Below are 22,649 nucleotides of genomic sequence, written 5' to 3'. Positions count from 1 at the left end.
CGCAAACCGTGGTCCCACAAATCCTGGCTTCTGACCCAGGTCGCGGTGAGACCCTGAGCAAGCAAGAACTTGCTCCAGGACTCAAGTTTCCTTGGTCTCTAGGGTAAGCCAGCATGATAATCAGCCATGCCCCAACCCCTCAGCTGAAACTCAGGCCTGGATGCATGGTAAATGGATTTCCTCTTCCCCATGTGAGCCACTGAATTCGCTTCCTTCCTTCCTTCCTCTCTTCCTTCCTTCCTCTCTTCCTTCCTTCTTCTCTTCCTTCCTCTCTTCCTTCCTTCTTTCCTTCCTTCCTTCCTTTTCTTCCTTTCTTCCTTCCCTCTCTCCCGCCCTCCCTCCGTCCTTCCTCCCTCTCTCCTTCCCTCCCTCTTTTCCTTTTTTTTCCTTTTTGAGACGGGTCTCACTGTGTTTCTCAGGCTGGAGTGCAATGATGCAAGCACAGCTCACTGCAGCCTCTGACTCCAGAGGTCAAGTGATCCTTCCACTTAAGCCTCCCGAGTAGCTGAGACTACAGGTGCGCCCCCACGACACCCGGCTCATTTTATTAATTCTTGGTAGAAACCAGGTCTCGCTATGTTGCCCAGGCTGGTCTCGAAATCCTGGCCTCAAGCGATCCTCCCACTTCGGCCTCCCAAAGGACTGGGATTACAAGCATGAGTCACCGCGCCCAGGCTTTTCTCCCTTTTGCCTCATTTTGAGGCCCCTGTCGTAGGGTACACGCCCTGGAAGTCGGGGGTCTTCCAGTAAAGGGAACCACCGAGATGCTGGACCTCCGAAGTCCTAGAGAAGGCGCCTTGGCCGCAGACGCCAACCGCACTTCCGGCCTTTGTGGGCTGCTGGGACGGCGGTCTGCGGCTGTCAGTGCTGTTTGTTCTTGCCAGTGGCTGGGTGTGTGGTCACTTGGGGTTTCCAGCACGAGGCCTCTGTCCCCAGGCACTCAGCGCCGGTCTCGGGCTGTTGCGCCCTGGGCGCCGCCTCTCTACAGCCCCACTTTGCTCCCCGAGCCAGCTGGGAAGACTAAAAGGGTGGGGGCTGGGAGCGGCCCATGGTTAGACCCCTCTTTTCAGGCGTCCTTGGAGCATGCAGGCTGCAGATTTCAGGCCGACCCCGCTCTCATCAAAATCCATGCCGCTGGCCGTGGTAGCTCCTTTCGAAAATGGCCTGGTAGAAAGTCCAGGTTGTTGAACTGGAAAACGCACTCTGCATCTCTTGACTTGAAGTTTTCGTTATTCTCCAATGTGCACTTACCCCCAGTAGAGGGCAAATGAAGATTCGGACAAGAAATTTTGCCTTTCCCAGAATGGCACACTCCAGAGAGGGTGCCAGTACTGACTTGGGTTCTCAGTTTACTCTGAGATAGCTTAAGAGAGAGATGCAGTTGAAAAGCTTGTCGGCAGGGATCAGGGAAGACTTCCACCAAGTGGTGTGTATTCAAAGGAGAGGCAGGAATTGAGTAGGTGGACGACATGCTCCACCATCCAAGAATATTCTAGATGGAGTCCAGGCAAAAGCACAAAGTTCGAAAAGTCAGAAGTGCAGGGGAAGTGGTAAATATTTCGACACCATCCAGATAAATAGTTGTTTGTTTTTTGTTTTTGGGGAGTGGGGACGGTGTCGCTCTGTTGCCCAGGCTGGAGTGCAGTGGCAGGATCTCGGCTCATTGCAACCTCTGCCTCCCGGGTTCAAGCGATTTTCCTGCCTCAGCCTCCCGAGTAGCTGGAATTACAGGCGCCTGCCACCATACCCAGCCAATTTTTGTATTTTTAGTAGAGACAGGGTTTCGCCATTTTGGCCAGGCTGGTCTCGAACTCCTGACCTCAGTGATCCTCCCACCTCGGCCTCCCAAATTGCTGGGATTACAGGCGTGAGTCATCGTGCCGGGCCTCATCCTGATACATGTTTATTCTCTGCCAGGGAGTGGTGATTAAGATCTGTGTGACCACAGATTCCTTCTGCTAAAAATAGCCAAGCCCCTTAAAAAATAAAGGTTAAGGCCAAGGCGGGCGGATCACGAGGTCAGGTGATCCAGACCATCCTGGCTAACACGGTGAAACCCCTCCTCTACTAAAAAATACAAAAATTTAGCCGGGTGTGGTGGGCGCCTGTAGTCCCAACTACTCAGAAGGTTGAGGCAGGAGAATGGCGTGAACCCGGGAGGCGGAGCTTGCAGCGAGCCAGGATCGAGCCACTGCACTCCAGCCTGGGCGACTGAACGAGACTCCGTCTCAAAAAATAAATAAATAATTAAAAATAAAGGTTAAAACCTCTGGGTTTGTTTTCTAGAAATAGTATAGCAGAACTGACTGCCACTTACTGACCAGTTTATTTAACCTTTCTTTCAAATCCCTTGTTTCTAGGGGGATAGCAATATTATCTGTAATAGAGAGGAATGGATGAGGTTAATTTGTATAAAGCACCCACCACAGTGTGTATGGCAGGTAGTACTAATACTTCGGAGGTTTATCATTGTTTTTAGTATTAATAATCATTAAAAATGTGATAGTATCCCTTCCCATTATGGAGCCTCCTTCTCTGTACAGTAAGCAATGTGGAAAGAGGAAGAGAAGGAGTAAATTCCAGAAAGTGTTAAAAAGATGTATGCAGAAATGATAGTAACCTATTCAATTCTCACAAAATTTCAATGGGGCTTCATACTCTCTCTTATTATACCCATAAAATATCTTGTAGCATTTTTATCTGAGTGAAAGCAAGCATGATAATGTATATTTTAAAAAATAATTATACTTTGCAAATCACTTTTTTTTTTTTTTTTTTTTTTTTTTGAGACAGAGCCTGGCTCTTTTGCCCAGGCTGCAGTGCAGTGGCGTGATGGTCTCGGCTGACTGCAGCCTCGACCTCCTGGGCTCAAGTCTTGGTCTCCCAAAGTGCTGGGATTACAGGTGTGAGCCACCATGCCCAGCTTTCCCTTTCTTTTGTGTCTTTAGATTTATCTTTGTGGAGAGGGGACCAGTTAGGTCTTTTTTCCTCTGAGCAATTATTAAACCTCTGTTCTTTATGAACTGTATTTTTCTGTTTGAAAGCCCCTGCCTGGCACTCAAAACAAGACCAAAGCTAATAGAGTTGGGCAAACTACTCAAAATTATATATATTTGCAATCAAAACTTCAAGAAAAAGCAGTAACAACCCTCATTAAAGATGTTAGCACTGGCCAGGTGTTGTGGCTCACGCCTGTAGTCCTAACACTTTGGTAGACCAGGGCAGGAGGATGGCTTGAGCCCAAGAGTTCCAGACCAGCCTGGGCAACATGGCAAAACTTCGTCCCTACCAAGAAAATATACAAAAATTTGCTGGGCATAGTGACACATGCCTGTAGTCCCAGCTACTCACGAGGCTGAGATGGGAGGTTTGCTTGAGACCAGGAGTTTGAGGCTGCAGTGAACTGTGACCACACTACTGCACTCCAGCCTGGGCAACAGAGGAAGACTCGGTCTTGAAAAAAAAAAAAAAAAAAGTAGGAGCTTTCCTCAAACATCTTCTCTGTCCATTCACATGTCTGTGTTGTCTGTGTTGTAACTGAATCCCAGGGTTCAGTCACTTGCCATTTGCAGAATCTGATTAACAAGAGCAAAGTGTGGTATAAAGTGACTTTTTTTTTTTTTTTTTTTTTTTTTTTTGAGACGGAGTCTTGCTCTGTCACCCAGGCTGGAGTGCAGTGTTGCTATCTCAGCTCACTGCAACCTTTGCCTCCCAGATTGAAGCCATTCTCCTGCTTCAGCCTCCCAAGGAGCTGGGATTACAGGCGCCTGCCACCACACCCGGCTGATTTTTGTATTTTTATTAGAGACAGGGTTTCACCATGTTGGCCAGGCTGGTCTCAAACTCCTGACCTCAGGTGATCCACCCGCCTTGGCCTCCCAGAGTCCTGTGATTTCAGGCATGAGTCACCACACCCAGTCAGTATCTGTAGCTCTTACCCCTGGGTCAGTTTCTCCAGAGGAACACCCTTCCGTCTCCTTCCTGAAAAGTCCAAGCCCAGCCACCACTCTGTACCAACAGAAGTAAGGACTTAACCACTGGATGTGGGAGAAGGAAGGCTAAGGCTGCCCATCCACGGTGGGTCTGAGATCCCACACCCCGCAGGCCAGCAATCAGACCCCACTGACCTGAGGAATACCAGACACATTTAAGGATGTGGATGCTACAGAGAAAACAAGAGGATTAAATAGATATTTATCTCCTGAATGGTGAGACCCTCCCCGATCCTTGCTCAGGTGGCTACTTTTATCTAGAACAGGAGATGGCAAACTTTTTTCTGTAAAGGGCCAGATAGGCCAGGCGCAGTGTCTCACGCCTGTAATCCCAGTACTTTGGGAGGCCAAGGCAGGTGGATCACGAGGTCAAGAGATTGAGACCATTCTGGCCAACATGGTGAAACCCCATCTCTACTAAAATTACAAAAAATTAGCCGGGCCTGGTGGCATGCACCTGTAATCCCAGCTACTCAGCAGACTGAGGCAGGAGAATCGCTTGAACCCGGGAGGCAGAGGTTGCAGTGAGCCAAGATCGCACCACTGCACTCCAGCCTGGCGACAGAGTGAGACTCCATCTCAAATAAAAAAAGGCCAGATATAATGACTTAGGCCTCTTGGGCCACATGGCCAATGTTGCAGCCACTCAATTCTGCTATTGTAAGTGCAGAAGCAACCATAGACAATATGTAAATGAACAAGTATAGCTGTGTTCCAAAAAACTTTATTTATGGACGCTGACATTTGAATATCATATAATTTTCATGTCATAAACAATTATTCTTTTAAATTTTTTTCAATATTTAAAGACGTAAAATTCTGGCAGGGCACAGTGGCTCACTCCTGTAATCCCAGCACTTTGGGAGGCCAAGGTGGGTGGATCACCTGAGGTCAGGAGAGCTTGAGACCAGCCTGGCTGATAAAGTGAAAACCCGTCTCTAGCAAAAATGCAACAATTAGTCGGGTGTGGTGGTGGGCGCCTGTAATTTCAGCTACTCAGGAGGCTGAAGCAGGAGACTCACTTGAACCTGAGAGGCAGAGGTTGCAGTGAGCCAAGACTGTGTCACCACACACCAGCCTGGGCAACAGAGCAAGACTCCGTCTCAAAAAATAAAAATATAAAAATTAACCTGGCATTGTGGCACACACCTGTAATTCCAGCTACCCAGGAGGCTGAGGTAGGAGGATCACTTGAACCCAGGAGGCAGAGGTTGCAGTGAGCCGAGATCATGCCGCTGCCCTCTACCCCAGGTGACAGAGCAAGACCCCATCTCAAAAAAAAAAAAAAAAAAAGACAACTAATTTTTGTCTGTAGGTGTAAGGGTCGCTGGCTTATCTCCCTCAGGCAGCCTCCAAGATGTACTATGGAAATTTAGACATTTATGAATTGCCTTGCCATGGAAAAGGTAGTAACAGCAGCTCCGAGAGTTCCTGCCAAGCTCTGCCCTGAGTGGAACAAGTTGCTGATTCTTCCTTTCCCTGGATTTTAACCAAGGTGATAAATAAATACAGTGGGAGGAGGTATCTGGGAGAGGTAAAGGCTTTGACTCCAGACCTTGAGCTTATTTTTTTCTTTTTTTTTTTTTTTTTTTTTTTTTTTTTTGAGACAGAGTCTCACTCTGTCTCCCAGGCTGGAGTGCAGTGGCACGATCTCGGCTCACTGCAACCTCCGCCTCCCTGGTTCAAGCGATTCTCCTGCTCAGCTTCCCAAGTAGCTGGGATTACAGGTGCACGCCACCACTCCCAGCGAATTTTTGTATTTTTAGTAGAGATGGGGTTTTACTATGTTGGTTACGCTGGTCTCAAACTCCTGACCTCAAGTGATCTGCCTGCCTCAGCCTCCCAATGTGCTGAGATTACAGGCATGAGCCACCGTGCCCAGCTGATCTTGACTTTATCAAAGTCAGAAACTTTGTCCCTGAGCAATAAAAAATAGTTTTTTGTTTTCCTTTTCTTCTTTTTTTTTTTTTTCACCTTTGGGTTCAAGTGATCCTCCTGCCTCAGCCTCCAAAGTAGCTGGGACTACAGGTGCATGCTACCACACCCGGCTGATATCTTATATTTTGTAGAAACAGGGTCTTGCTGGCCGGGTGCAGTGGCTCATGCCTGTAAACCCAGCACTTTGGGAGGCCGAAGCGGGTGGATCACCTGAGGTCAGGAGTTCCAGACCAGCCTGACCAACATGGCGAAACCTCATCTCTACTAAAAAATAAAAAAATTAGCCGGGTATGGTGGTACATGCCTGCAATCCCAGCTACTTAGGAGACTGAGGCAGGAGAATCGCCTGAACCCAGGAGGTAGGGCTCCAGTGAGCCAAAATTATGTGATTGCACTCCAGCCTGCGAGCAAAACTCTGCCTCAAAAAAAAAAGAAAAAGAAAAAGAAAAAGCAGGATCTTGCTTTGTTGCCCAGGCTGGTCTTGAACTCCTGGCTCAAGCAATCCTCCCACCTCGACCTCCCAAAATGCTGGGATTACAGGCTTAAGCCACCACGCTGCCCCCACCTTTCTTAGTTGCCGGGGCAGAATGGGGATTTGGAATACAAAAGAGCTGTTGTTCCTGCTACTTACACATGCATATTTTTGAGCAAGTCAGTTCTCCTAGCTAAGCCTTAATGTCTTTATCTCTAAAATGGGGATAATCCACCCTACCTCATTGGGTATTTGTGTAGATTAATAAAATAACACATAAAAAGTTCCTGTCACATCAAGGGTGTTCAAAAAATGGCAGATATTATCATTCTGATTTATCTAGACAAAGAAACTCCGAGACATTAAGGCATCATCCAAAGGACACACAGCTCATTAGGGGTAGGAGCAGGAATACAATTTGTTTTCTTGACTCTCCAGCTAGTATTCTTACTTCTACCCTGTACTACTTGAAGAGGAGGCTTTAGTTCTTTTTATTTTATTTATTTATTTTTTTATTTGAGACGGAGTTTTGCTGTTGTCACCCAGGCTAGAGTGCAATGGCACCATCTCGGCTCACTGCAAACTCCACCTCCAGGGTTCAAGCATTCTCCTGCCTCAGCCTCCCGAGTAGCTGGGATTACAGGTGCACACCAGCATGCCTGGCTAATTTTTGTATTTTTAGCAGAGACAAGGTCTCACCATGTTGGCCAGGCTGGTCTCACCTGACCTCAGGTGATCCACCTACCTCAGCCTCTCAAAGTGCTGGGATTACAGGCGTGAGCCACCCCACCTAGCCTAGTTTTTTGTTGTTGTTGTTGTTGTTTTGGGGGTTTTTTTGTTTTTTTCTGGAGAAGGAATTTCACTCTTATTGCCCAGACTGGAGTGCAATGGCACGATCTCAAATCACTGCAACCTCCGCCTCCCGGCTCAAGTGATTCTCCTGCCTGAACCTCCAGAGTAGCTGGTATTACAGGCACCCACCACCAGGTCCGGCTAATTTTTTGTATTTTTTTAGTAGAGACAGGGTTTCACCATGTAGGTCAGGCTTGTCTCAAACTCCTGACCTCAGGTGATCCACCTGCCTCAGCCTCCCAAAGTGCTGGGATTATAGGCGTGAGCCACCGTGCTCAGCCTCTTTTTTTTTTTTTTTTTTTTAAGCACATTTGAATTGCTAAGGTAAGAAAAGTGTCAGGGCTGTAGGATGTTAGGAAATAAAGGTTCTCCCCTTTTCTTTCTTCTTTTAGAGAGAGAATCTCACTCTGACACCCAGGATGGAGCGCAGTGGCGTGATCACACCTCACTGTAGCCTCCAACTCTTGGCCTTAAGTGATCTTCTTGCTTCGGTCTCCCAAGTAGCTGGGACTATAGGCACATGCCACCATGCTCAGCTAATTTTTGTATTTTTTGTAGACACAGAATCCTCCCACGTTATTCAGGCTGGTCTCAAACTCCTGGCCTCAAGCAATCCTCCCGCCTCAGCCTCCCAAATTGCTGGGATTACAGATGTGAGCCACCATGCCCCACACCAGTTCTCCCCTTTTCCAACACCACCCTCCCTACCACCTTGGTTTCTGCTGCACACAACAGGCCCCCTCCTATCACGGCCAGACTTTGGGCAAAGGTGGCTTTTCTGTACCGCATAGTACAGGAGGTATTGGCAAGCACCACTCCTGCTCCACCTTCACCCCTCCTCCCCACTCTTTCCCCATCCATCTCCACCCCCAGTCTCACCCCCTCCGGATGCAGGCTCTCTTCGCCTGAGCAGAAGAGCTGCTCTGCCTGGGCAGTTACAAAGATTCTTTGTAATGTGTTTACAGGAGGAGGGGGTGAGAGCGGGGCCTGGCTGTACTGATGGGCCCACCAGCCCTGTTTACATAAGCAGAGAAGGAGCTGAAACAGATGACCCTGTAGCTCAGGGCCCTAGATTAAACACATAACCAAAGTCCAGAGCCCTCTGCCCCAGCTGCCCAGTTTCTAGGCTACACCACACAGAAGCAGCATGGAGGAACCTCTTGACCCAGGGAGGATTGTTGACTCGGCTGGGTGAGATGTTTGCATAGGGAGGGAGCTAGCAGGGCCATCTGGCTGTTCTGCTAAGCGCTGGGCATTTGCAGGTCAGGCACCCTCAGGGTTCCAGGGCCCTTGGGAAGGCAGCCCCAGCCAATACTGTTTCTTCTTTGGGGAAATTTCTAAAACATTGTTATTTTTACATTTTTCGCCCAGTAATTACACCCAGCCCAAATAAACTGTGAAGTTTTATTTTGCAAGGTGGTGAGAAATGCGGTTCTCCGCGTTTAAAACATGGCGATGGCTGGCACCTAACAGTCCTCTGCAGTTTACAAAGCATTGCCACCTCCACAATGTCATACCATCCTCAGAGTAGCTAAGTGGGTAGCTATTGCCAAAATCATCACTATTTTACAGATGAGGGAGTCGAGACTTAGGTCAGGTCATTTGCACAAACCACACTCTCGACAAGAAGCAGAGGCTAGAGAGTGACTCCAGATTTTACGCCCCTTCTACTCTGACACCTTCCTCTCCATTGGGCTGCAAAACAAGGCGAGAAGAGAGCTTGTTCCAATACATAATCGCCTTGCAGGTGGCCCCCAGGAGAGAGTGTCACATCTCATCTCAGACATGCTGGAAGCCAAAGTGGTCAGCCTCAGGGGGCACTGTTGAGGACCCTGCGGTCCACCCAAGGACACCACCAGCGGGGCATTCTCTGCACGCCACTCAAAGCCTTACATGGAGAGGCCAGGCGCAGTGGCGCACACCTGTAATCCCAGCACTTTAGGGAGGCTGAGGCAGGTGGATCACCTGAGGTCAGGAGTTCAAGAGCAGCCTGGCCAACATGGCGAAACCCCGTCTCTATTAAAAATATAAAAATTAGCCAAGTGTGGTGGCAGTCACCTGTAATCCCAGCTACTCAGGAGGCTGAGCAGGAGAATCACTTGAACCTGAGGGGCGGATGTTGCAGTGAGCTGAGATCGCCCCATTGCACACCAGCCTGGGTGACAAGAATGAAACTCCGTCTCAAAAAAAAAAAAAAAAACCACAAGAAAATAAATAAAAAACCTTACATGGGCTGGGCACGGTGGCTCACGCCTGTAATCCCAGCACTTTGGGAGGCCGAGGAGGGTGGATCACAAGGTCAGGAAATCAAGACCATCCTGGCTAACACGGTGAAACCCCATTTCTACTAAAAATACAAAAAATTAGCTAGGCTTGGTGGTGGGCGCCTGTAGTCCCAGCTACTTGGGAGGCTGAGGCAGGAGAATCACTTGAACCCAGGAGGCAGAGCTTGCAGTGAGCGGAGATCACGCCACTGCACTCCAGCCTGGGCGACAGAGCGAGACTCTGTCTCAAAAAAAAAAAAAAAAAGAAAAAACTTTACATGGAGAGATTGAGCCCCTAACTGTGTGAAACTACATGAAACATACACAGAGCATCCAACCACTAGCTGAAATCATGGAGACAAGAAAGGGAACATGTTTAGAATCACAGAAAATTTCCTCCAAGTTTGTTTCCTCTTGTCTCCTCTTGGGCTTTGTCTCCCCACATTCGAACCTGCACAATTTACCTGAAGCCATTACCTGAGTCCCAGTTTGTGCTCCATCTACTTTCTCCCCGTTCTTTATCCTCCCTTTTACAACCCAAAACACCAAACCTACCTGAAAGGCATCATCATTCCATCTTCTTTGCCACCTTTGTCTCTGCCTTTTTGGTTGTTGTTTTGTTTTGTTTTGAGACAGGGTCTCACTCTGTGGCCCAGGCTGGAGTGCAGTGGCACGATCATGTCTCACTACAGCCTCAATCTACTGGGCTCAAGCGATCCTCCCACCTCAGCCTCCTGAGTAGCTAGGACCACAGGCACGCACCACCACACCTGGCTAATTTTTTAAATTTTTCGTAGAGACAAGGCCTCAGTATGTTACCCAGGCTGGTCTCGAACTCCTGGTCTCAATGATCCTCTCACACTGGCCTCCCAAAGTGCTGGGATTACAGGTGTGAGCCACCACACCCGGCCTGTCTCTGTCTCTTAACCCCAACTCTATTGCACCATCCATATAGCTTTGCTCAGTTTCACTGATTAGAACTTCTCTGCCACCCAAAGTTCCCAGTTCTGCTCCCATCACCCTTAATCTAGCCCCAGCATCTGGCTCAGCCACCAGGTCCTCCTGGGCTTTTCTTTCTTGTCACTGTCAAATCCGGGTTTCCCTGCCTTCTCCTCAATTTATGTATTTATTATATATATACACACATATGTGTGTGTGTGTGTGTGTGTGTGTGTGTATATATATATATATATATTTTTTTTTTTTTTTTTTTTTGAGACAGAGTCTCATTCTGTCGCCAGGCTGGAGTGCAGTGGCGTGATCTCAGCTCACTGCAACCTCTGCCTCCCAGATTCAAGTGATTCTCCTGCCTCAGCCTCCCGAGTAGCTGGGACTACAGGCACGCGCCACCGCGCCCTGCTAATTTTTGTATTTTTAGTAGAGACAGGGTTTCACCATGTTGGCCAGGATGATCTCAATCTCTTCACCTCATAATCTGCCCCCCGCCCTAGCTTCTCAAAGTGCTGGGATTACAGGCATGAGCCACCGCGCCTGGCATTTTTTTTTTTTTAGACAGAGTTTTTGCTCTTGTTGCCCAAGCTGGAGCAACCTCCACCTCCTGGGTTCAAGTGACCCTTCTGCCTCAGCCTCCCAAGTAACTGGGGCTACAGGCCCGTGCCACCACAGCTGGCTAATTTTTTAAATGTGATTAGTAGAGATGGGATTTCATCGTGTTAACCAGCCTGGTCTTGAACTCCTGACCTCAAGTGATCCGCCCGCCTCAGTCTCCCAAAGTCTGGGATTACAGGCGTGGGCCACTGCGCCCAGCCTGTATTTATTTATTTATTTTGAGAGAGTCTCACTCTGTCACCCAGGCTAAAGTGCAGTGGCACAATCTCTCCTCCTCCCTGGTTCAAGTGATTCTTGTGCCTCAGACTCCCAAGTAGCTGAAATTACAGGCATGTACCAGCACGCCTGGCTTTTTTTTTTTTTTTTTTTTTTTTTTTTTTTTTAATTTTAGTGGAGACAGACGGGGTTTCGCCATGTTGGCCAGGCTGGTCTCGAACTCCTGAACTCAAGCGATCCACCTGCCTCAGCCTCTCAAAATGCTGGGATCACAGGTGTGAGCCACCATGCCCGGCCCCAAGCCCAATTTATTCTTTAGTGATGACCTTTCTGTAACAACTGTGTGCTTGTGTTTTGCAGCTTTTAAAATAGTTTTACACACATGTATATAGAGGTACCTTCATACAGAGTCTCGTTTACAAGTTAACTTCGCCTTCCCATAGGATCTGTGTACATTTCCTGCCTTAACCGCTAAACGGGACTGTTTTGTTTTTTCTGTCTTCATCTTCAATGTGCCTGGATTCTTCCTGCTATCATGCTTTTAACCAACCTACATTCAGACCTTTCATTACCTTCCTGATAAAGTGTTATTTGTAAGTTTTCAGTATTCTTTCTACTTTGAAGCCCTAACTTCTCTTCCCCCCACCCAAACATTTTAAGTAGCCCTCTCCTTTATCCTTCTTTATTCTTTTTTTTTTTTTTTTTTTTTTTGAGACGGAGTCTTGCTCTGTCGCCCAGGCCGAGTGCAGTGGCCCGATCTCGGCTCACTGCACTCCAGTGAGCTCACAAGCTCCGCCTCCCGGGTTCACGCCATTCTCCTGCCTCAGTCTCCAGAATAGCTGGGACTACAGGCGCCAGCCACCTTGCCTGGCTAATTTTTTTTGTTTTTTTAGTACAGACAGGGTTTCACTGTGTTAGCCAGGATGGTCTCGATCTCCTGACCTTGTGATCCACTGGCCTGGGCCTCCGGAAGTGCTGGGATTACAGGCTTGAGCCACTGCACCCGGCCCCATATCCTTCTTTATTCTCTCTCTACAGTCACTGCTTTTTTGTTTTTGTTTTTGTTTGTTTGTTTGTTTGTTTGTTTGTTTTTGAGATGGAGTCTCACTGTGTTGCCCAAGCTGGTGTCAAACTCCTGGGCTCAAGCCATCCTCCCACCTCAGCCTCCCGAGTAGCTCGGATTATAGACATGAACAACCACACTGGCTCTCTTCTCTCTCTACATTCAGTACCACCACGGATTGGTTTTTGCCTTTTTTTTTTTTTGGGGGGGGGGGTTGTTTTGGTTTTTTTTTGAGACAGAGTCTCTCTCTGTTGCCCAGGCTGGAGTACGGTGTACAGTGGCACGATCTTGGCTCACTGCAACGTCTGCCTCCTGGGCTTAACCGATTCTCATTCCTCCGCCTCCGGAGTGGCTGGGAATAAAGGCGTGCACCACCACACCCAGCTGATTTTTATATTTTTAGTAGAGATGGGGTTTCACCATGTTGGCCAGGCTCAAACTCCTGGCCTCAAGTGATCAACCTGCCTCAACCTCCCAAAGTGCTGGGATAACAGGCATGAGCCACGCACCTGATCCACCATAGATCATTAAAATCAGACTGTGACTCCTGGAACCAGATGCTGGAAGGATCATGTTGCAGGTAAATGACAGCTTACTTTCTGGCCACCGCCCTGGGCTGCCTGGATATGTTTGCACATCCACCCTGCGCTGCCTTATGCCATATGCCCCTTGGAGCAATGACAGTTCTTTTCCTTTATAAACTATTCAGATGTTTAGAGGAAGTTTCAAGTTGATCCAACTGCTGTCCAGATTCCAGCCCAACTCTGAGATGTGTCCCCACACTGTGTGTTCTCTGTCCTCTTACATTTGTCCTGTACCAATGGCAAAACTGGGGAGGCCCTTCTAGAAATGACCCAGTTTGCATGTAATGGAAACCCCAGGGATCACAGAAGCTTGAGCATTGCATCCTAAATGGAATCCCAGGATTTCAGAGAGTCATGCAAAATCTATAGAGTGTGGCTTTTTTTTTTTTTTTTTTTTTTTTGAGAAAGAGTTTTTGCTCTTGTTGCCCAGGCTGGAGTGCAGTGGTGCTATCTCAGCTCACTGCAACCTCCACCTCCCAGGTTCTCCTGCCTCAGCCTCCTGGGTAGCTGGGACTACAGGTGCATGCCACCACACCATGCTAATTTTTTTTATATTTAGTAAAGACAGGGTTTCACCATGTTAGCCAGGACGGTCTCTATCTCCTGACCTTGTGATCCGCCCGCCTCAGCCTCCCAAGGTGCTGGGATTACAAGCATGAGCCACCGTGCCCGGCCTCATAAGTCAGGTTTATAAGCATAGGGTAATGAGAGTGATTGGCTCTTGAAATGAGGTGATGCCAGGAGGTGTGATCTGACTGTGTCCTGTCTTGGGATGATGCCAGCACTCAATCTGATTGGATCCTGGATCCTGCCATGTGATGTTCACTTCTTAATTCAGTCCCCTCTTCAGTTCGAGAACTTAGGTTCCGCCGTGTGGTTGCATGCTTGATTCATCTGGACATGCTCAGGTTACCTAACTTTCACCTAGGGGTCCGTGGCAACTGAAAAACAAATCACAATTTTGTTACGTAAAAGTTGAATCAGATTGATCTGATGCATTTACACTTTGTGTACTGTAGACAGAGGATGCCCTCTTATTGGCCCTGATGAAAAGTAGGCGAGTCCCAAAATGGGGCTTAGCCCACAAGGTTTCTTGGCTTTGCCCAGGAAAAAAATCCAAGGGCAAGCCAGAGGGGGAAGAAAATTGCTTTATGGAAGAGGCAGTGTTACAGCGTTGGGGGTGTTATAGCTCCGTGACTGCTCCTGCAGAGCAGGGAATAGTATCTCAGGACAGTTTTGCAGTCATATTTATACCTACTTTTGTTTTTGTTTTTGAGACTGTCACTCTGTCGCCCAGGCTGGAGTGCAGCGGCACCATCTCCACTCACTGCAACCTCCGCCTCCCAGGTTCAAGCAATTTTCCTGCCTCAGCCCCACTAGTAGCTGGGATTACAGGTGCACACCATCACACCCATCTAAGTTTTTGTATTTTTTTTAGTAGAGACGAGCTTTTGCCATGTTGGCCAGGCTGGTCTCAAACTCCTGACCTCAACTGATCCACCTATCTCGGCCTCCCAAAGTGCTGGGATTACAGGTGGGAGCCACCACACCTGGCCTATCTACTTTTAATTTCACGTAGATTAAGGAGCAGTTAGTGCAGAAATTACTAGGGAAGGGGTAGGAACTTCTAGGTTGTCAGCTCATTGTCATGGAAAGGGGTGGTAACTCCCGGGTGTTGCCATTGCAATGGTAAAGTGACATGGCACACTGGTGGGCATGTCTTATGGAAAGCCACTTCTACCCTGGCCCCATTTTAGCTAATTCTCAATTTGGTCCAGCGTCCAAGCCCCACCTGCAGAGTCAAGTCCCTCCTCCCACCTCAGCACTGCCGGAAAAGAGCTTCAGGATGGAGCCACACATGCCACTCAAGCCCAAGGGTCCGTCAACAGCCCAGAGCCCTAAATTCATCTGTGTCCAACATCAGGTTCTGCGACTGCTGATTCACATGAATCAACTCCATCATGCAAGCCTCATGACAAGCCAATGAGGTAGGTGTTGTTTGAATCCTCATTTTACACACAGAGAAACTGAGGCTCCAAAAGTTCAAGTAACTAGACCAAGAGTACATGGTACAGACAAGATGAGAACCAAGGCCATCTGAGTCCTGCACCCCTCTACTATACACCATAGCTAGGAAGGATATGGCTTGGGCTGACTTGGGAATGAGGCCACAAGGCTGGTGGTGGGGGGGTGGTTTCTTTTGATTTTATTTGATTAGGCACGAAGGTTCTCATAAACATCCTTATTCAGATGCAGGTGCTTTTGCAGTCGTGTGACTGGACATGGGCTAGGACTCTGTTGTCCATGGCTGGAGTCCAAAGCTGAGAACAAAGAAGGAAAAACTTCAGGAGGACACTCCCGGCCCACAGCACGGCACATCAAAGATCCCAGATGCCACCTACGTGACAGGCAGAAACGCTTGCGTGCTTTGCTTGCTCAGCCAGTTTCTCTGCTCCTTAAGTCTGGATGAAAGCAGCAAGAAGGAGAGACAGGACTTTGTAGAAGTCAAATGCCTTCTGCCTATTGGTGGGGGCTTCCCTCTTCTCCTCCATGACTGGTTCCCTCACCCCTCACCATGAAGACAAGTGAGAATGTCTTCAAAACCTAGGGACAGAGGCTGGGTGCGGTGGCTCTCGTCTGTAATCCCAGCACTTTGGGAGGCCAAGGTGGGCAGACCACTTGAGGCCAGGAGTTCAAGACCAGCCTGGCCAACATGGTGAAACCCCATATCTACTGAAAATACAAAAAATTAGCTGGGCGTGGTGGTGGGCACCTGTAATCCCAGCTACTGGGGAGGCTGAGGCAGGAGAATCGTTTGAACCGGGAAGCAGAGGTTGGAGTGAGCTGAGATTGCACTACTGCACTCCAACCTGCACAACAGAGGGAGACTCCATCTTAAAAAAAAAAAAAAAAAAAAAAAAAAAAAAAAGACCTGGGGCAAGGTGGGCAGGAGTCCCAGTCACTGGGAAGACCCCATATCTACAAAAAACCTCATCCTCGACCGGGCACAGTGGCTCACACCTGTAATCCCAGAACTTTGGGAGGCCGAGGCAGGCAAATCACAAGGTCAGGAGATCAAGACCATCCTGGCCAACATGGTGAAACCCTATCTCTACTAAAAATACAAAAATCAGCTAGGTGTGGTGGCACGCACCTGTAGTCCCAGCTACTCAGGAGGCTGAAGCAAGAGAATCACTTGAACCCGGGAGGCAGAGATTGCAGTGAGCCGAGATCACGCCATTGCACTCCAGCCTGGCGACAGGGCGAGACTCCGGAAAAAATGAAATAAATAAATAAACTCAACCTCTAGTTGAGCATTTTTAAAAATAGGAGACTCTCCCGCCTAGGCAGGTGGTGGGTGATTCAACAATCCACTCAGAGGGGAAGGTGGCCAGGGAGGGGCAGTGGCACCGGAGGAGGTCCACGTTCCAGCCATTTGAGTGGCCAAAGGTGCCTGAGTTTCTCACAGATCAAATGGACCCAGAAGCAGGGAACTGGGCTTGAGCGGTCCAACTGGTGCCCCCACCCAAGAATCCCCACAAAAGGAGGTTGTGCAGTGCCCTGCTAGGGGCAGAAGGCAGATCGACCGGGACAGGGGACTGAGTAGTAAGCAGGCCCCCAAGGCCCCCTGAGGGTTTCATCCCTGAACTCCACAAGCCAACGTTTGTGTGGCTGACACACAGTAGCAGTAAGACTGTGTTTTCCAAAAGTGACCATGGCAGTGTTTTTGGTCTCACATGCAATTCCAGAACCACACCACTTCCTATCAAAAGGTGGCATCTGGCCGGGCACCGTGGCTCATGCCTGTAATCCCAGCACTTTAGGGAGGCCAAGGTGGGTGAATCACCTGAGGTCAGGAGTTCGAGACCAACCTGGCCAACATGGCTGTCCCTTCCTTCACTCCCTCCCTCCCTTTCTTTTCTTCTTTCCCTCCCTCCCTCCCTTCCTTCCTTCCTTTCCTTCCTCCCTCCCTCTTCCTTCCTTCCTTCCTTCCTTCCTTCCTTCCTTCCTTCCTTCCTTCCTTCCTTCCTTCCTTCTTTCCTTCCTTCCCTTTCTCCTCTCTCGCTGGATACTTGTCCTTGGATCCCAGCCACCATCCTGTGAGGAAGCCCAGACCACATGAAGAGACCACTTGCACGTGTTTGGATCCACAGCCCCAGCTAAGATCTCAGCTGACAGCCAGACCAATCACCAATCTTAGGAGCTGGAGAGCCTTCAGGTGGTCCAACCTTCGAGGCCCCCCAGAGGAGCTGGGTGGAGCATAGATGAGCCATCCATGCGGATCCCTTCGCCAAATGGAAGATTTAGGAGCAAAATAAACAATGTTTTCATTGCTTTCACCCACAAAATTGTTGAATAATTTGTTTTGCAGCTTAAGTAGCTGGAACACTGTGTTACCGAGGGAAGAATAACAACCAACAGAGAGAACAGACTCATAGCCAGATAAGTAAGAGATTTTTGACCCTTTCCCTGTCCGTCCACTTTGCTCAACACAACAGAGAAGCCACAGCTTCCAACAGGAAAATAGAGGGGGAAAGTGTCTCCGAGAGTCAGATCACTCACTCCTGCCACCACAGGGAGAGGGAAGGAGAGGAGGAAAATCACGGATCACAGTACCCTTCCCACAGCAGGTTCGCCAGCACAGCCCTAGCCGACAGTAAAGAAGAAAACTCAGGCTGGGCATGGTGACTCATGCCTGTAATCCCAGCACTTTGGGAGTCCGAGGCGGGTGGATCACTGGAGGTCAGGAGTTCGACACCAGCCTGGCTAACATGGCGAAATCCCGTCTCTACTAAAATTACAAAAACTAGCCAGGCGTGGTGGCACACACCTGTAATCCCAGCTACTTGGGAGGCTGAGGCAGGAGAATCGCTTGAACCTGGAAGGCAGAGGTTGCAGTGAGCCGAGATCACGCCATTGCATTCCAGCCTAGGCAACAAAAGCAAAAACTCTGTCTCAAAAAAAAAAAAAAAAAGAAGAAGAAGAAGAAGAAGAAAACTCAGCAAAATGGGACCTTGGGAATCAGATATAAGACTTGGGTTTTATTTTTTTATTTTTTTATTTTTAGACAGAGTTTCGCTCTTATTGCCCAGGCTGGAGTGCAATGGTGCAATCTTGGCTCACTGCAACCTCCGCCTCCCAGGTTCAAGTGATTATCCTACTACAGCCTCCTGAGTAGCTGGGATTACAGGCATGTGCCACCACGCCCGGCTAATTTTGTATTTTTAGTAGAGATGGGATTTCTCCTTGTTGGTCAGGCTGGTCCTGAACTCCTGACCTCAGGTGATCCGCCCGCCTCAGCCTCCCAAAGTGCTGGGATTATAGGTGTGAGCCACCATGCCTGGCCTAAGACTTGGGTTTGAAACTGGGCAGAATCTTAACTAATAGTAGCTAGGAAATATGGAATGTTCTCCAGGTGTCATTTAAAAATCCATTACCTGGCGGGGCTCAATGGCTCACACCTGTAATCCTAGCACTTTGGGAGGCCGAGGCAGGTCGATCACCAATCTGAGGTCGGGAGTTCGAGACCAGCCTGACCAACATGGGGAAACCCCGTCTCTACTAAAAATACAAAAAAATTAGCCGGGAATGGTGGTGGGCATCTGTCATCCCAGCTACTCAGGAGGCTGAGGCAGGAGAATTGCCTGAACCGGGAGGTGGAGGTTGCAGTGAGCTGAGATTGCATCATTGCACTCCAGCCTGGGTGACAAGAGTGAAATTCCATCTCAAAAAAAAATGCATTACCCAGGGAAATGGGAGATTCAACAATACAGAGGGGAGCAATCATGGGTGAAAAATAAAAAACTATTTCATGTATGAGCATCTCTGAATTGAGACTGCCCAATAAAGTGATTATATTTGTCATGTAATCAGATTTATTCCTACCCAACAACTAAGTATGGGCACCATGCTTAGGGGCAGTGGGAATGTTTATTTCAAAAGGTAGAGTACATAAGATCTGGCTGAAGGAGTGGGAGTTTGTGTTCTCTGTTCACCTGGATCTCCAAGCTATGTACATTCAGAGATTGTCAGCCAGGCACAGTGCCTCTCACCTGTAATCTCAGCACATTGGGAGGTTGAGATGGGAGGATTGCTTGAGCCTAGGAGTTCAAGATTAGCCTGGGCAACATAGCGAGACCCCGTATCTACAGAAAATTTTAAAATTAGCCAAGTGTAGTGGCGCATGGCTGTAGTCCCTGCTACTCAGGAGGCTGAGGCAGAAGGATCACTTGAGTCCAAAAGTTCAAGGCTGCAGTGAGCTGTGACCACTGCACTCCAGCCTGGGAGACAGAGTAAGACCCTGTCTCAAATATATATATATATATATATATATATCTGGAGAGAGAGAGAGAGTCAATATCCCTTCTTTCCTGAATCTTCTCTCTATTGTTTTTTTTTTTTAAGACAGAGTCCTGCTCTGTTACCCAGACTGGAGTACAGTGGCATAATCTCAGCTCACTGCAGCCTCTACCTCCTGGGTTCAAGTGATTCTCCTGTCTCAGTCTCTCGAGTACCTGGGGTTACAGGTGCACACCACCATGCCCAGCTAATTTTTTGTATTTGTAGTAGAGATGGAACTTCAGTATGTTGGCCAGGCTGGTCTTGACCTCTTGAACTCTGGTGACCTCCCGACCTCGGCCTCCCAAAGTGCTGGGATTATAGACGTGAGCCACCACATCCAATCTGAATCTTCTCTCTTATTGATATTTTAATTTTTTTTTTTTTGAGACGGAGTCTTGCTCTGTCACCCAGGCTGGAGAGCAGTGGCGCAATCTTGGCTCACTGCAAGCTCCGCCTCTCAGGTTCACACCATTCTCCTGCCTCAGCCTCCTGAGTAGCTGGGACTACAGGCACCCACCACCACGCCCAGCTTTTTTATATATATATATATATATATATATATATATTTTTTTTTTTTTTTTTTTTTTTTTGTATTTTTAGTAGAGACGGGGTTTCACCGTGTTAGCCAGGATGGTCTCGATCTCCTGACTTCGTGGTCTGCCCACCTCGGCCTCCCAAAGTGCAGGGATTACAGGCGTGAGCCACTGCGCCCGGCAATATATTTTTAAATTCTTATTAGGCAACACTGAAATGTCCATGAAGATGGTTCACCTATGGGAATGAAAATTACAAGCTATTGTCTTTTGAGGATAAATGGAACATATTCCTTAGTTTCCTACAAAGGGCCCTTGTCTCTTCCTGTGAGACTTTTTCAAATACATATTTTGGACATTTCTCTTTCATTATCAGACTGTGGCAAGGAGGAAATTGCATGCAGAAATAACTCTCTAGGATGAGCAGAGCCTGCTCTATCCCTTTCCAAGCCTTCTGTGACCTCCCAACTGGAAGTGATAGCAGCAGCATCCCACCTGGAGTGGCCACTGCCATGATGCTGGCTGCAATGGGGGAGCCACAGCTGGGACCGCAGCACTCCACGGAGCTGGAGGGAGCTGGGAACACATGGCGCCCCCACTCCTTCCAAGTTGGAGGGACAGGAGACCCTCCCTCCCAGGAGTAGCTGCAGCAACCCAGTCACAGCCGCAAACCCGGGCTCCCCTTCAGCAGTGACTCCACCAGCTTTCACAACACGGAAGTCAAACTTAGGCACCCTAGTTTCTAGGGTGCCCTTCAGGAACTTTTATTCGTTCAGGGCAGCCAGCCAATTTTTAAGCGCAGTGTCTCTTTGTAATCATAAATCATTATGTTTCATGAATCTTTCAACACTTTCGTCTTTGAGTTCTTTCGAAATTCTTGGGTGGATACCACTTGATCTTGTCAGCTGAGCTTGTTTGCTGACAGGTCTAGAACCTTGGGGTTACCAATGTTATTGCCTACATTCCCTCTGACTATCTGTGGGACCAATAACCTCATTTCTTGGAATCCATCCTTAGGAAGTAATCAAAGATGTTGAGGCCAGGTGCGGAGGCTCACACCTGTAATCCCAGCACTTTGAAAGGCCAAGGTAGGCGGATCACTTGAGGCCAAGAGTTCGAGACCAGCGCGGCCAACATGATAAAACCCCATCTCTACTAAAAATACAAAAATTAGCCAGGCATGGTGAGTGCACACCTGTAATCCCAGCTACTTGGGAGGCTGAGGCATGAGAATCGCTTAAGCCCAGAAAATGGAAGTTGCAGTGAGCCGAGATCACGCCATTGCACTCCAACATGGCAACTGAGGGAAACTCTCTCTCAAAAAAAAAAAAAAAGAAAGAAAAGAGGCCAGGTGCAGTGGCTTACACCTGTAATCTTAGCACTTTGGGAGGCTGAGGCTGGCGGATCACTTGCCGCCTCTGCCACCCCTGAGACAGCACGAACAACCCTTCCTCTTCCTCCTCAGCTTACTCAATGTGAAGATGGTGAGGATGAAGACCTTGATGATGATCTATTTCCACTTAATGAATAGTAAATATATTTTCTCTTCCTTAAAAAACACTGTTCACATAATATGAATGTAGCAGATACTTCCAAGATACCAACCTCCTCTTCAATACAACTACAACTATGGCTTTGAACAGTGTTTAAAATAATATCAATAAATATTTATTTGTATATGAAAACAGGAAAAAGGTAAACTAAAGCCATGGGGGTTGTGTTAGGGTAGAGGGATTACAGGTAATTATTTTTCTCCATTTTGCAAATTTCCTTTAATGATACTGTCGTTGCTTTTTTTTTTTTTTTTGGATACGGAGTCTAGCTCTGTCCCTAGGCTGGAGAGCAGTGGCGCGATCTCGGCTCACTGCAACCTCCGCCTCTGGGGTTCAAGTGATTTTCCTACCTCAGCCTCACAAGTAGCTGGGACTATAGACGTGTGCCACCATGCCCAGCTAATTTTGGTATGTTTAGTAGAGACAGGGTTTCACCATATTGGCCAGGATGATCTCAATCTCTTGACTTTATGATCCACCCACCTTGGTCTCATAAACTGCTGGGATTACAGTCATGAGCCACCGTGCCCGGCCCTTTTTTTCTTTTTTGAGATGGCATCTCGCTCTGTGGCCCAGACTGGGGTGCAACGGCACAATCATAGCTCACTGCAGCCTCAACTTCCTGGGCTCAATCCATCCTTCTACCTCAGCCTACCAAGCAGCTGGGACCACTGGCACATGCCATCATGCACCCAGCTAATTTTAGTATTTTTTGTAGAGACGGTCTCATTACGTTGCTTAGGCTGGTCTCCAACTCTTGGGCTCAAGAATCCTCCCGTCCCAGCATCCCCAAGTGCTAAGATTACAGGCTTGAGTCATCATGTCTGGCCCTGTCATTGCTTTTTAGTTTTCAAACATTTTTTAAAAGGTAAATCTGGCCGGGCACGGTGGCTCACACCTGTAATCCCAGCATTTTGGGAGGCTGAGGTGGGTGGATCACGAGGTCAGGAGATCAAGACCATCCTGGCAAATATGGTAGAACCCTGTTCTCTACTAAAAATACAAAAATTAGCCGGGCATGGTGGTGTGAGCCTGTAGTCCCAGCTACTCAGGAGGCTGAGGCAGGAGAATCGCTTGAACCTGGGAGGTGGAGGTTGCAGTGAGCCAAGATCTTACCACTGCACTCCAGCCTGGCTCACAGAGCGAGACTCCATCTAAAAAATAAAAGTAAATCTCTCCAAGCAGTAAGAGTCATGCAACCAAGCTACTGAGTTCAGTTTCTCCCATGAACTTGTCTCGGAACGTAGTGGAAGTCACAACCATTAAAGCCT

This window comes from Macaca thibetana, chromosome 3 (genome assembly GCF_024542745.1).
Source record: "Macaca thibetana thibetana isolate TM-01 chromosome 3, ASM2454274v1, whole genome shotgun sequence".
NCBI lineage: Eukaryota > Metazoa > Chordata > Mammalia > Primates > Cercopithecidae > Macaca > Macaca thibetana.
The sequence above is the reverse complement of the archived record's forward strand: the minus strand, read 5'-3'. Positions refer to the sequence as shown.